Below are 13,742 nucleotides of genomic sequence, written 5' to 3'. Positions count from 1 at the left end.
CGCGCCGGTTGGCGCCCCCCCCCCCCCCCCCGCGATTCTCCGGCCCAAATGGGCCGAAGTCCCGCTGCTAAAATGCCTGTCCCGCCGGCGTAGATTAAACCACCTACCTTACCGGCGGGACAAGGCGGCGCGGGCGGGCTCCGGGGTCCTGGGGGGGGCGCGGGGCGATCTGGCCCCGGGGGGTGCCCCCACGGTGGCCTGGCCCGCGATGAGGGCCCACCGATCCGCAGGCGGGCCTGTGCCGTGGGGGCACTCTTTTCCTTCCGCCTTCGCCACTGTCTCCACCATGGCGGAGGCGGAAGAGACTCCCTCCACTGCGCATGCGCGGGAATGCCGTCAGCGGCCGCTAACGCACCCGCGCATGTGCCGCCCGGAGATGTCATTTCCGCGCCAGCTGGCGGGGCACCAAAGGCCTTTTCCACCAGCTGGCGGGGCGGAAATTAGTCCGGCGCGGGCCTAGCCCCTTAAGGTTGGGGCTCGGCCCCCCAAGATGCGGAGCATTCCGCACCTTTGGAGCAGCGCGATGCCCGACTGATTTGCGCCGTTTTGGGCGCCAGTCGGCGGACATCGCGCCGATACCGGAGAATTTCGCCCCTGATGTAGCAGATGCACAGAAATATGTGATGGCGTGAATGCTTCATGATGCGGTAACCTTCATTCCTAAAGAAAAGCCAGTGATTTAGAACCAAAATAGATAAAGAACTAATGGAGACTTTAAGGGTCCTCCCTGTTTATTCCCTATTTCCCCTTTCTTTTATTTTTGCCATTACATTTTTGATTCATGGATGATTAATGGACATGTGTCTTTAAGGCAAGTGGCCTGTGCCTTTAATTCAAGCAGAAGCCTGTTATTTAAACTGGAGTTGAAGACTGACAGGCATTAAAGACAGAGATTGGCTAGGACTCGGTTTGATTGATTCAGCTGGTGGCCAATGAATTGGCCCAAAGGGCTGTGCTGTGCCTGCTGGTGATTGGATCATATCCCAGTGGGATGTTTCAGAGTCACAAGGTTTTAGGGTTGGTTTCAGTTTGACTCCTGACAGCCCAAGTGAGGTCCTGCTGTTGTCTTCTCTGCATCTTTCTCCCGAAAGGCTGTGTTTCTGAATTGGGAGTGAGCCTGGGCGGATCTCTTTGCAAGATGATCTTTACAGGCTGTGCAGGCAAAGTCCAGAATCTGCCAAGTCTCCCCAGAAAAACTGGTGTGAATCAACTATCTTTCTCCAGAGGGCCTGCTGCATGTGGGTACTGCCGAGCCCTGAAGACGAACAACGGACTGAAATCCGGTTTTGATGAAAACAAAGTCTCTGCTTCTCCAGGAAAGGTGTGAGTGCAGTGCTTTTAAAAACTGCAGAAAAACCTGTACAGGCTGCAAAACAAAGATTGTGATTTACAAGCACACTGTGAAGAAGGCATGTTAGGAATCATCATCTGAAGCAAAGACTCTTTTCAGTTTCACTTATCTTTTTCCCCCTTTTCCACCCCTCTGTGTTTATCTGTCTTGTTTGTGTGTGTGTGTGTGTGTGTGTGTGTGTGTAGAGGATGGGAAGGCCAGTTAAAGTGGGAGTTAGGTTAATTAATAGTTAAGCAGCGCTCCGAAAGCTAGTGACATCGAAACAAACCTGTTGGACTTTAACCTGGTGTTGTAAGACTTCTTACTGTGCTCACCCCAGTCCAACGCCGGCATCTCCACATTATATTCTGCAGTCTCTCCTTCCTTCCCTATGTACAGCATGCAAGAAACAATACTTTTCACTGTATACTAATACATGTGACAATAATAAATCAAATAAAGAGCAAGTTCTTTGAGGAAATTGCAGATATATAGATGAAGAGAATGTATTAGATACATTGGCCCAAATCATCTACTAAGCAGGTTCGACTCAAATGGGACTCAAGTTGGAAGATGCCATCAAGTACCATGTGGGAGACCTGACATGCATAAATGTGCTGCAATTGCCCGAGAGGTTGCTGCCCGGGACCTTCTGGAAAAAGTCTCTTACTCTGAACTCCGGGTCAGGGACTTGGGACAGATACACAGATCTGCCTGGATACTTACCCTGTAAATTTTGCGTTGGTTAACCCTGGTCTAATTCAGTAAATAGTCATTGTAACTGAGCTGAACTCCACAACTGAACCCCCAATCACCCTCCATCCCAACCTGACCACCTTCCCCATCCAACTGACCCAATGATCCCTTCCGACTCAATCCGACTAAGCCCCGACCTGACTGCCCGCTTACCCGACAGCGTCCCCCCCACCCATTTGACTACCTCACCCTGACCTGGACTGATCCGACTATCCCCTCCACCTGATTACCTAACCAACTCAACTATCTCTTTGAATTAACTACTCCACCGACCCAACCTAACTACCCCTATGACCCAACTGATCCTCACCTGATTAACCCCCTTCACCTGACTATCCTACTAACCCATCCTGAGTACCCTCTCAATCTCTCTGCCCCACCAATGTGACACGACTAACCCATGACCCAAGCTGGCTAATCCCACGACCCACTGCTCCCACCTATAATCACAGAACCATAGGATTGCTACAGTACGGAAGGACACCATTCAGCCCGTCAAGTTTGCACTGACCCTATGAAAGAGCTCCTTACCCAGGCCCACACTCACCCTACCCCCACAACCCCACCTCACCTTTCGGACACCAAGGGACAATTTAGCATGGCCAATCCACCTAACATGCAGATCTTTGGACTGTGGGAGGAAACCGGGGCACCCGGAGGAAACCCATGCCGACATGGGGAGAAAGTGCAAAATTCCACACAGTCACCTGAGGCAGGGATTGAACTGGGTTCCCTGGTGCTGTGAGGCAACAGTGCTAACCACTGTGCCACCGTGCCATCTCTAAACTGCAGCCGAACCACCCTCTCCACCTGACTACACTCTTGACCCGACCTGACCCAACTACCCTCCCACCTGACCACCCTCCACTTGTGTACTCCCCCCGGCCTGACCGAACCACCCACTCACATCCACCCACCCAACTCATCCACTCACCCACCCACCTACTCACTAACCCACTCCGACAGAAAGACTTGAGACCTTTTTAAAAATTACCTGAAGACAGCAGCTACTGCCCTGAAAAGGGGGCATGTTCTGCTTTCATCCATCTTTTCTTTCACTTGACAGTCTTCACCATGGTGTCTGCTCTGACTCATCGACTGGGATGAGAAGTCCTGGCTGAAAAATCAGAAAAGAGTTGGGTCACAGAATTCTTCACGGGCTGCGTCAATAAGTGATGCATCAACACGAATTGGAAGTTCTGGGCCCATAGTTCGACTTTTAATGGACCTAAGAGACTTGGAGCAAAGATCAAAGTTCATGCTATTAAGTCAAGGGTTGTCAGGGATAGAGGACAGAAAATCATTAGGAGTAACAATCAAAGAGGCTCCTGTTTGAATCAAGGGGAATCCGCCACCAGCAATAAATAGAAGGGTTAATCCTGCTGCGTGTGCACAAGACAAGAAATATAACTTCTCAATTTTAACACCCATTCTGCCGATTTCTTCCAGGCTAAAGGAGGAAAAAGATCCCCTAGGATATATTGATCTCTTGTATCCTGCATACCTTATTTTCAGCTATTACACTTAATCCTTTGAGCATACACAGGGATTCCTGCACCAACATGTGATTTCAGAAAATTCTACTTCCAGTTCATCTAGGATTCTGCCCATTTTTCTAATATGCAGCAGACAAATGAATATGTGCAGAGAGATGTACAAAAGTTGCTGAAAAGCACACTCAGTACTTAAGAGTTAACATTTGATCAGTATCTGGTACATTTATCAAGGAAACAATAAAAGAGAAAGTAATACATTGTATGTCAAACCCAGTGATCACAGCAGGCTGGGAATTGAAAACCCAGTGCCTTGGAAAACAGATGGTCTGCAGGGCTCCTCCGATATCTCTGGTACACCACTCTCTTTCTGATACCAGAACAACATTTTCCTCTATTTGCAATGAGGGTGACAAGGCTAATTAAACATTGATTGGCACCTTCTCTGATCTCGTTTCAGATATGATTAATGAATCAATCATTATCCAACTTGATTTTTCTTCAATTCTAGAAGTGTCTTTCAGTTCAAATTAATATTTTCAACGTAACTGCCAATTTAAGAGCTGTTTACAGCAAATAGAGTAAAGGTACAAATGAATTGTGTTTTAGGACAACTCCTAAGTAACTGTGTAAAGCACCAGTGCACGGTATTTCCTTGCAATGAGCACACATGAGCTGTTCTTGAGTTAATTCAAGTGAATTTCACTTTTTAAACATACATAATTTTTGATGGCCTTTGATCCTTTGTACAGTAAGTGGGTGTTTAAAATGATGAGCATGCATCCCCTTCAACATATCGATGCTTATTATATTCAGAATGTGGCAAACTGGAATAAAAACATTTTCGTAATTATGCATCGCTCAATGCAATGAGGTGCAGGGAATGTTACTTGCTTTAAGAGCTGTAAAATTAAATTAATCTCATGTGAGTGGTGTGAAGGCTACAGCAATGAGGAAAGTTAGACCATTGTAGGGCATCAGTCAGTGTGTTCAATGAACAGAGAAAAGCACAGGAAGAGGCCCTGCAGCCCTCCAAGCCTGCACCAACCATGCCGCCTATCTAACCTAAAATCTTCTACACTTGGATCTTTTTTCATCATGCGAAAAGATCATACGGAGGTCAAAGAGGGCAATTGCATCTTTATGCCAGAGTTGGAAGAAAATGTATACATCTTAAATAAGAAAGATTAACTGCATGAATTGGTTTCAACCAAAGTGCCAAAGAATCTCTGATAATAGGCTTCAAGAATCAGCAAAGATCTGAAGTAACCGGATTGTCATGATATGCTGACAGGCACTTAATGAGATACAGACAGGCAGCTAATGAGCACAGGGAACAGGACATAACCAATCAGCAGGCAGAACACTTGGGAGGTGGTTTCCCACTATAAAAGGCACGAGGCACTCATACTCCACCTTTTTCCACTAGGGACATCTACAGAGTGAGTCCAGTGTACATATCACGTAACGCATACAACACGTGGAGAAGAGCTAGTCTGGTTCAGTCTAGATAGAGAAATCACAGCTAGGTTAGCAGAGTGTCGAACTCACATAGAACTGTGCTAACTGTGTGACAGGTTCAACAAATCAAGTTGAACTAAACTCAAGGTCTGAAGTCTACTTGAGTTATAGCTGCATCCAGTTGCAGCCCGTGTTATCTCAACGTGCTTAACACGACATGGTACCAGTAGTCTGCTTTATCTAGGTGGTTTACCTCAATCTGTTCCGCGATGACCAGCAAAGACATCCTGGCATCATGGAGAAGATCCAGCTTCCTCAACTGCTGCGGACCTCCGGCAATCTCAGTGCCAACTTGCGGACCTTCAAGCAAAGGTTTCTGTTTTACATTGAAGCCTCAGACCTCGAGGGTGCGTCTGATACCAGGAAGATCACGCTCCTCCTATCAACTGCGGGCGATCAAGTCATCCAAATCTTCAACTCGTTCAACTTCGCCGACGGCCAGGGCAAGACGAAGTTTCAGACCATCCTGGACAAATTTGACAGTCATTGTGAAGTGGACACCAATGAAATCTTCGAGCACTATATTTTTAAGCAACGCCTACAAGGCAAAGATGAATCTTTCAACTCCTTTCTAACTAATCTCCGTCTACTAGCGCTATCCTGCAACTTTGGTGACATTGCTGACTCCATGATCAGGGATCAGATTGTTTTTGTCGTTCACTCCGATCCGCTGAGGGAGCAGCTCTTGAAAATCAAACACATGACCCTGTCAGTCGCGATCGAAACGTGTACAGTGCATGAGCTCGCCAAAAATCAGTATTCCCAATACAAATTGGCTGAAACTGAGAAACTTGCCTCCCACGAGGCAGAGAGTGTGCAGGCCATCGCCCGGATGCAGCGCCTCAGCCTTGATGAAAGCGACCATTTTGCGCGCTCTTCCCGGGGACCCACGCATTCGCGATGCGAATGGGATAATGAAGCGGCTGACCAACATCTGCGCGGGTGCGAACGTCTGCCGACCGCACTGCGCATGTGGGACGACGCACGGAGCGTAACAACGTCACGACGTGCCCCGAACTGTGGCACTGCCCATTTAAAGAAACACTGCCCTACAAGAGGCAGGCGCCGTTTGAATTGCGGGAAGCCTGGACACTATGCAGCCTTGTGCAGGTCTGCACCACCAGTCAAGGGCCAGCGCTCCCAACTGCAACGCAGACGCGTTCGGAGTGTACAGCATGGAGCACAGGAGTCAGATCCTGGCAGTATCACGGATCCGGAGGACGATTGCCCGGAGTCCCACTACCATGTGGGCATCACCACGCGTGAACATGCCTCACCGACATCATCACGGAGCCTGCCCATCCTCACTGTGGATTCTGCGGACGAATGGCGTGCGGTGATGCAAGTTAATCAGTGCTCTATCCAGTTCAAACTGGTGCTTCTGCCAATCTCCTTTCACAGGCGATTTCCGCCGTATCAAAAAGCCACCCAAGCTCCTTCCAGCAGCCTGCCAGCTCCTGGACTATAACGGCAATGCCATCACAGCGCTGGGATCCTGCCATCTGCTCGTCTCCAACAGAAGCGTTCATGCGAGGCTCAGGTTTGAAATCGTCAAGCCTGACAGGGCCTCCCTGCATAGGCATGCAAGCAGCTGAACTTGGTGCAGTGGGTCTACACGATGACCTCCCCCAACATGGATCTTCAAGCCGGCATTGATGACATCCTCGCTCAATATCCGGATGTATTTGACAGGCTGGGCACTCTGCCATGTCGCTACAAGATCCTGCTGCGGCCTGATGCCACGAAGGAGCGCCTGAAGGTGTAGTTGAAGAATCTTCAGGACCAGGGCATTATCTCCAGTCACAGAACCGACTGACTGGGTCAGCTCGATGGTCTGTGTAAAGAAACCGTGAGGGGAGCTGCGCATCTGTATTGATCCCAAGGATCTAAACCAGGATATCATGCGGGAACACTACCCCATCCCGAAGTGGGAGGAACTGACAAGTGTGATGGCGCACGCCCAATTTTTCACAAAGCTGGATGCATCACACTGGTTCTGGCAAATCCAGCTGGATGAGTTCAGCAGAAGGCTCTGCACCTTCAACACACCGTTTGGCAAATACTGCTATCATCGCATGCCGTTTGGCATTGTTTCGGCCTCCGAGATCTTCCATAGAATCATGGAGCAGATGATGGAGGGCATTGAAGGGTTCATGTGTATGTGGACGATGTTATCATTTGGTCCACTACTCCCGAACAGCACATCTCTCGTCTCCAGCAGGTATTTCGCCGTGTCCATGCCAATGGCCTCAAGCTGAACAGGACAAAGTGCTCTTTTGGCATGACAACACTGAAGTTCTTGGGTGACCAGATATCTCAACAGGGTGTGCGCCCGAACACAGACAAGGTCAAGGCCATCGAAGCCATGAAGGCCCCTGAAGATAAGAAGGCGGTGCTGCGCTTCCGAGGGATGGTGGACTTCCTGGACAAGTTTATCCCGAATCTGGCATCACGCGCCACGGCCCTCAGACTCCTGGTAAAGAAATCCACTGCCTTTGAGTGGCAGGCAGCTCATCAAGCAGAGTGGTTGGAGCTGAAAGCCAAACTCACCACTGCACCTGTGTTGGCTTTTTTTGATCCTGACAGGGAAATGAAGATCTCGACAGATGCGAGCCAGGACGGCATCGGCGCGGTGTTGCTCCAGCGCGATGGCACCTCCTCCTGGGCTCCGGTTGCCTACGCATCACGGGCGATGACACCCACCGAGCAGCGGTACATCCAGATCGAAAAGGAATGCCTGGGCCTGCTTACTGAATCCTCAAGTTCCACAATTATGTGTACGGCCTGCCAACGTTCACTGTCGAAACGGACCACAGGCCTGTGGTCCACATCATTCACAAGGACCTGAATGACATGACACCCTGGCTTCAGCGCATCCTCCTCCGGCTCAGACGGTATGACTTTGAGCTCGTGTACACACCGGGCAAGGAGCTCATTATTGCGGATGCCCTGTCCCGCTCCGTTACCTTGCCTGCTGACCCCCGGCATTCGTCCAGCAGATCGAATCACAGGTGCAGCTGTGGGCCAGCAACCTCCCCACGTCGGATGAAAAGGTGATCCGCATTCGCGACAAGACAGCCAAGGACCCGCTTCTGCAGCGTGTCATGCGCCATCTCACCGATGGCTGGCAGAAAGGGCAGTGCCCCCAATTCTTTAATGTGAAGGACGAACCTCACAGTGGTTGATGGCATCCTCCTAAAGCTGGATCGCATCATCATTCCACGCAGTCTCCAGAGCTTGGTGCTCGGGCAAATAAACGAGGGGCATCTGGGTGTCGAAGTGTAGCGCAGAGCCAGGCAAGCTGTCTAATGGCCTGGGATCAGTCAGGACATCTCAAACATGGTCCTCAAATGTCCAATTTGTCAACGCTTCCAGCCAGCACAGGGTAAGGAGACGCTTCAGCAGCACGAGATTGTGACCTCCCCATGGTCTAAGGTGGGCATCGACCTCTTTCACGCCAATGGTCGTGACTATGTGCTCATCATCGATTTACTTCTCCAACCACCCAGAGGTTGTGAAGCTCTCGCATCTCACGTCCAGGACCGTGGCATGGTATACCCCTCACTGTCATGAGTGACAACGGTCCTTGCTTCAGCAGCCAGGAATGGTCGAAATTTGCCCAGCTATATCAGTTTCATCACGTCACTTCAAGCCCACATTACCCGCAGTCCAACGGGAAGGTTGAGAAAGGGGTGCACATAGTAAAGCAGCTCATCTGCAAGGCTGCGGATTCTGCTTCTGACGTTAACCTTGCGCTGCGCGCATACAGGGCAACCCCTCTGTCTACCGGCATGTCACTGGCTCAACTCCTGATGAACCGGGACCTGCGGATGACTCTTCCAGCCATACCCTTGCCTGATCTGGATCACCTCCCGGTGCTGCAGAAGGTGCAGAAGCTCAGGGACACCAAAAGCAGGACTATGATGCTCATGCCACTGATTTGCCTGTGCTATCCCCGGCGGATGCGGTCCGGATCCAGCTGCCTGACGGAGGCTGGTCAACTCCAGCAGCTGTTGTCCGACAGGCTGCTCCTTGATCGTACATTGTGCGTTTGGCTGATGGCTCTGTTGTGCGGCGCAACAGACGGGCCCTGCGCGCAGTTGCCCGCCCGCAACCACATTATTTGTTGTTTCCATCTGTTATTGTGCCACCTCCTGACGCCTCGAACCACGAGGCCACCAGTCTGGCTGCAACCCCGCCCATCAAGGCACCGCCGTCCCGCCACCACCTCTCTGGTGGTCGACCCGGATCAGACGCAAGCCCCAGTGACTGGGCTTATGAACAATTGTTTTGTTGGCCATGTTCTGCTTTCGCACATTAGATATTTGTTCTCATGTGTACATTTTTTAAAAACTGTCATTTCATGTAAATATGTTAGTTTTTCAGCCTACACATGTAAACACCTTCACATAGGCTGCAGAAAAACATTTCAAAGGGGAAGATGTCATGATATGCTGACAGGCACTTAATGAGCACAGGGAACAGGACATAACCAATCAGCAGGCAGAACACTTGGGAGGTGGTTTCCCACTATAAAAGGCACGAGGCACTCACACTCCACCTCTTTCCACTAGGGACATCTACAGAGTGAGTCCAGTGTACATATCACGTAACGCATACAACACTTGGAGAAGAGCTAGTCTGGTTCAGTCTAGATAGAGAAATCACAGCTAGGTTCAACAAATCCAGTTGAACTAAACTCAAGGTCTGGAGTCTACTTGGGTTATAGCTGCATCCAGTTGCAGCCCGTGTTATCTCAACATGCTTAACACGACAAGGATCTCATGGTTTCTTTGGGCGCGGGGTGATCAATAAGACTCACATGGGATTTTGAAAGTAATGTTACAAAATATTAATGAAATTGGAATTAAATTAGAAACGGACCCCTTAAGTCAAAAACACATATATTAACCATACAAACTGTAGTCTTCAGATTGGGAAAGACTGCTAAATAACAGGGATCCCATGTTGTGGTGCTGGTGGAAAGAATAGACAGAAGGAGAAAATCAATGGGATATAGCCAATACTAAAGCCACATCGACAAAGGTAATTGTTTTTAATCTTTATTGTCACAAGTAGGCTTACATTAACACTGCAACGAAGTTACTGCGAAAAGCCCCTAGTTGCTACATTCCGGTGCCTGTTCGGGTACACAGAGGGATAATTCAGAATGTCCAAATTACCTATCAGCATGTCTTTCAGGGCTTGTGGGAGGAAACCGGAGCACCCTTAAGATACCCACGCAGTCACGGGGAGAACATGCAGACTCCGCACAGACAGTGACCCAAGCCAGGAATTGAACCTGGGACCCTGGAGCTGTGAAGCAACAGTGCGACCCACTGCCATATAAATTACCCAACAATCCTGTGGGGGTTACAGGAAATGTGCTGGAGAAGGAGTTAGGTGCTACAGACTGTCAGTCTGGCTGTGAGAGGATGGACATTTAACTCGGAGACTGGATTGCACCATTCTCTGGATGTAAAGCTTAGCATCTGGCCATTAGCAATGAGGACACAATGGGTCTAGATTTGGGGGATATTGAGAATGGTTCAGTGGTCTACTGATAATTATAGGTCTGTTTTTCCCTTCAGTGAAGTAGCAAGTATGTTTCTATTTTCCCCTGACACTGAGCTCATTAGGTTCTTCAGAGCGAGGGTGGAGAAAAAGTCTGGACATGGAGCAGTGAACTTCTGCCTGTTTTCTCTATCATTAGCCGAGGAAGGTTCCGTCTATATTCCCAGTTGGTTAACAGTCGGTTATACAGTTACTAGTGGAATCCGCTCTTCTTTTCATGAATAATTGAAATCAAGGACCTAAGAAGCTGAATCTAAGCCAAACCCTTAACACAGCAAAACTCTCATCCCCAGGGCCCAATGATCTGGTATTATCATCATCAAGACCTTCTTCTTCACACTTAATTCAAATACAAAAGCAGTTTAAAATAAACTGCATCTTGAATTTCGATACCTGCAGAATTATTTCACTGTAGCTTGTGTGTATCTGAGTAATATTCTTTCACGGAAGTAAATGTGGAAACTGAAAAACAGCAGTCCCTCACTGATAGATCATTACCTTCGACTCAATACAAATTAAACTTAATTTTACCAGAGAACATTCAAATTTCCTACTTGCACAATTGAGCCAGCTTCCTGAGGCCCTAGCAGAAGCTCAAGCATCCGTGAGTCAGCAAATCAAGTCTCTGACCTTGAGCTTCACATTCATACTGCATCGTTCAGTTTTCCAACAGGCGATTTCAATAGTTTAAAGTTAACTCTGCTGCGGGCATGTGGAACGCCTCCCTTAACATTCCAAATTGATTGTTAAAATTCTAGGTGTCAAGCCAAGCTCCACCCTGACTCCTGAAAACTGGCTGCTTCTCGAAGAAACAAGTCTGGTTTGCTTTAGGAAAATCCTTCAAGGGGAGTGGAATTTGCCTGAAGATTGCCAACCTTTTTGTTATTGTTGCCGTTTTTGGGGAAGGGAAACTTGAGTGGAAACCTCTGAACTTGCTCCTCTTGACTGTACGTGGAACCACTGGCCCTATTTGAAATGCAGTGAGAGGGAGCTGCAAGAATGTAACTATGTTTTGTGCTGATTTTGTGAGCAGTCGGTAGAAGAAACAGGTAATGGATTAGGGCCAGCCTTGCTTGAAGGAATTGCAGGAATGTGTGCAAAGATGCCATACTTGCTGTAATCCTTTTCTGCTGCCTCATCGGGGAGAGATCCCACAATCACGTCCCAGACCTCTGCTCTTGCGAAGGGCATCTGACCTTTCATTCCAAAGAGATCTTCCCGGCGTCACCTCCATGAATGCCTGAAAAGTAGCGTTGCTGGAACTACCAAATATCTCTTCCCAGATCAGGTTTATTTGTGACACCACCACTGTCTATTGTAAATAAGGTTGCTGCACTTTTTAACAGGACAGAGATTGTTATAGCAGAAAATGCGAAACAAAAATCCAAATGTGGCCAAATTATTTTTAATCGATAGTTGTAGGGGATGGTTTAAAGAGGTTGCTATGGTACCTTGCCTCACTATAGAATGGCCAACACTAATATTCTGAAATCACAAAGTAATATTTTACATTTTAAAAATGTCAACATTCTTATGTTTAATAGGAGAAAATTTGATCCTCCTTTCCTGAAACCCATTACAGTGCTAGATGTCAGGAAGGCAGGGTTCCTTCCACCCACAGTGTAGCGGTGCAACTGTAATACGCCACATGAAGGAATTGCATGATTTGATGGAGCTTGTGATGTTCTAAGCTTTGTAAACCAGGATGTCTTGAGTACATAGTGTTGAACAAAGAACATCAAGTTAAGTAAATGAGCAAAGCTGATTTATTTACACGACTTAAATAAGATTTGAACAAGTCCCAAGGTACAAGTTATTAAATTAAACTATACAATATCTCTAACTACAGAACTCTACACTATGCAACTAATCTCTCTCACGCCTAAACACCTTTTCCCAGAATCCCAGGAGTCACATGATACTTGTATGGCTGCTCCTTATCTCCATCTGGTGGTGAGAAGTATTGACATCAAATTGTTAACCCTTTGTATTCCTAACAATATACATTGTAAATTGTTACAGAGCTGTCTACATCTGGGTAGGTTTATTGTATGACTAATATTAGACCGCCAATATCACTTCTGATGGCAGATCTCAGAAGTGGCACCAAGTGGCAGGGGAGATGGAGGAATGGCTCTTCTACTGATTTCCCTCCATTGTCCACCTTGGATTTTCCATGTTCACTGGTGGAGCAAGGTAGAAAAATCTGCCAACGCATGTCTTCAAAATGACCCTCGTGCTGTGTGGCTGTTTCCCAAACACTGTTATAGAAGCTTTACTTTACTGTTTAAATTAAAAAGTACAATTCTAAAGCGCACTAAAACGGCAACTACACAAAAGCCTTCTAAGTGCTCAATAGTTTTAAAACTGGAAAAATTGAGATATAATTCAAATTAACTTGCATTAATAATGTGCTGTTATATCCTCTGTGCCCCAACGCACTTCAGTCAATGAATTAATTTTGAAGTGTAATCATGTCTGGCTATTATGCAGACAAAACAGGAAAACTGCACCAATTAGATAACAACAGATGAAACACAATGATGATTTTTTTCATTCAATCCATAACATACAAATGCCATGCCTCTAAATTTCCTGGGTCCCTGATGAGATGCCAGAAATGCAGCTGGGCAGGACTTGAGCATGCCTCTCGGAGGCTGAGCCCCTCAGAATTCCCAGAGGCAGCTAATTTCCATAATGCTGGCATGACAAGGGCATGTTTCCTGCTTTCCTGGGGACAGATACGTTGGGAGGGAGGTATGGACAATTAGGAAAAGGGGCAGACCAAAGGTATAACGTCCTCCTACAGCAGCCTGCAAGCAAATAAAACTCTGAATTGGTTCTTGCATCAGGCAATGCAGTGGCAACTGCTGCAGAAGGAAACGTGCTCCGCTAATGAACTGCTGTCACAGGTTGGAGAAAGGGCGGAAGCAATTGTTGGAACAGCTGGCAAGAAGCCATCAATTGCAGCAGTGCGACTCGTATAAAAGCAGGTGCCAGTGGCTATGAAGGACATCACATCCATAGCTCCAAGGACCCACTTTAAAAAGAGTTGAGAAAATGTAATA

General features: G+C 47.8%; 1 long non-coding RNA gene across 1 annotated transcript; it reads right to left on the bottom strand.

The window, feature by feature from the left end:
• Nucleotides 1–643: 643 nt before the first annotated feature.
• Nucleotides 644–11,366, bottom strand: LOC140427471 (uncharacterized). The gene is made up of 3 exons (XR_011948505.1): nt 11,229–11,366; nt 3,081–3,203; nt 644–1,366 (listed from the first exon to the last, which is right to left on the bottom strand). It is a non-coding gene; the product is annotated as an uncharacterized lncRNA (long non-coding RNA).
• Between the last annotated feature and the right edge of the window lie 2,376 nt (nt 11,367–13,742).

This window comes from Scyliorhinus torazame, chromosome 7 (assembly GCF_047496885.1).
Source record: "Scyliorhinus torazame isolate Kashiwa2021f chromosome 7, sScyTor2.1, whole genome shotgun sequence".
Lineage (NCBI taxonomy): Eukaryota > Metazoa > Chordata > Chondrichthyes > Carcharhiniformes > Scyliorhinidae > Scyliorhinus > Scyliorhinus torazame.
This window is presented reverse-complemented; position numbering and strand designations above follow the sequence as displayed.